The sequence below is a fragment of the Nycticebus coucang genome, chromosome 12 (genome assembly GCF_027406575.1).
Source record: "Nycticebus coucang isolate mNycCou1 chromosome 12, mNycCou1.pri, whole genome shotgun sequence".
NCBI lineage: Eukaryota > Metazoa > Chordata > Mammalia > Primates > Lorisidae > Nycticebus > Nycticebus coucang.
In genome coordinates this window covers 76,380,320-76,382,447 of record NC_069791.1, presented here as the reverse complement: position 1 = coordinate 76,382,447, position 2,128 = coordinate 76,380,320, and positions in this window count along the sequence as shown.

Here is a 2,128-nt window from a genome sequence, read left to right as displayed (position 1 = left end):
GAAATATGCTTTTAAACTTTTTAGACAAAGAATGCTAATTTTAAGAAGAAATGACAGGACAAAGGGCTCTGGCCAGTGGCCGTATATTTCTAGCACCGTCACTAGGAGAAATATGGAAATGTATTAATACAAAACTAGTGGAAGATGAAGATGACTTCATGAAGTACATATATTTTTTGACTATTGTAGCACCCCATTGCCAGTCTCTGGTGATGAGGACTATTTTTTTCACTCTGGTAAGGGGAGGATACCCCTCCCAGAGAAATCTTCATGGCTTGCTACATACAGAAAGAGACAGGTTAGCTACTGTTTCTGAAACTATGGTTTCTCCGGTGTTTTCAGCTCAAAACCATCAATATACCAACTCAGCCTATTTTGGGAATGGCACATCTTCTATGCCTTCATCCTATATCCATTAGACAGTCACTCCCCATCCTCCCTCCCCACACCCTTGGAGAGAGGGAAACATTCTTTCTGTCTCTATGAATTGGACTACTTTAAATACCTTATACAAGTAGAATCATATAGTATTTGTTTTTTGTGACTGGTTTATTTTACTTCATATAACATTCTTAAGGTTCATTCAAGTTGTAGCTTATGTCAGAATGTCCTTCCTTTTTTTTTTTTGTTTGAGACAGAGTGTCATTATGTCGCCCTCGGTAGAGTGCCATGGCATCACAGTTCACAGCAACCTCAAACCCTTGGGCTTAAGTGATTCTTTTGCTTCCGCCTCCCAAGTAGCTGGGACTACAGGTGCCCACCACGACTTGATTAGGGAATGTCCTTCCTTTTAAAGATTGAATAATATTCTGCTGAGTGTATATAACACATATCAAGTTAATATGTGGCTTAACATGTGGTCTATCCTGGAAAATGTCCCATGCTCAATGAGAAAAATGTATATGGCGTTATCGTTGGGTGAAGTGTTTTGTATATGTCTGATAGATCTAATTGATTTATTATAATTCCTCTATTTCCTTACTTATGTCTGCTTCCTTACTTATGTCTGCTTACTCTATCCATTGAGAGTGTGTAGTAAAGTCTCTCATATTGCAGAAATGTCTATTTCTTCCTTCAATTCTGACAGTGTGTGCTTTCTTTATATTTGTGGACTATTTTTAGGTTATGTAAATGTCTATAATCCTTATATCTTCTTGTGATATCAAAGCTTTCACTAATATATAATGCCCTTTTTTGTTTCTTGTAAACTTTTTTGACTTAAAGTCTATTTTGTACAATATTAGTATAACCATCTCTGCTCTTTTAATAACTGTTTACATAGACTATCTTTTTCCATCATTTCATTTTCAGTCTATTTGGTGAGTCTGTTGCAGACAGCAAGCTCTGACAATTTTTATCTCCTAAGAATTTCTTATTTGTTTCTTTATTTAAAAAAAATTCTTTTTTTTTTTAGTGACAAGGTTTCACTATATTGTCCAGGCTGGAGTATAGTTGCTATTCGTAGGTGTGATCATAGTATACTACAGGCTCAAACTCCAGCGCTCAAGCCATCCTCCCTCATCAGCCTCCCAGGTAGCTGGAACTATAGGTGTGCCCCACTGTGGCAGGTTTCCTAAGCATTTCTTGAATTTCTTAATTCTACGATTTACTCTCTGAGTTTCAACCACTAATTTAGGCCTTTATTTCTCTTACTTGGTTTATTGTGGTCAACTAACTGGCTTTCTGATATAAATTCCATCACCTTTAATCCATCCTTCTCCCTGTAGCCAGAATGGGCAGTAGGCCTCTATGTCAATTGTGACCTTAAAGCTTTCCCCTCCCCGTCCTCCATGACTGTTCATTTTGCTCTGAAACATTCTTAGGCTTTTTGGCGTGGCTATCAAAGTCTCACTGACAGAGTTACGCTGAATAGTTTGGTGGCTGCCTGGACACAGCACAGCTGCTGCTGCTGTTCCTATGTGGCTGTCCCCACCTCTCCTGTGCATTCCTGTTCCTCCTTGGGACTAGACTGGGGAGGGGAAAACACCTCCTGGGAGTTGTCTGAGAGCACTGAACTCCCCTCGTCAGAATGTGTGAAATCTACCTTTCATGTACCTTTGGATACCTCTAGACTTGTATCATCTTGTAGAAATAGAATTTTTAGTTGTCTAGTAACCACGTTTAAAAA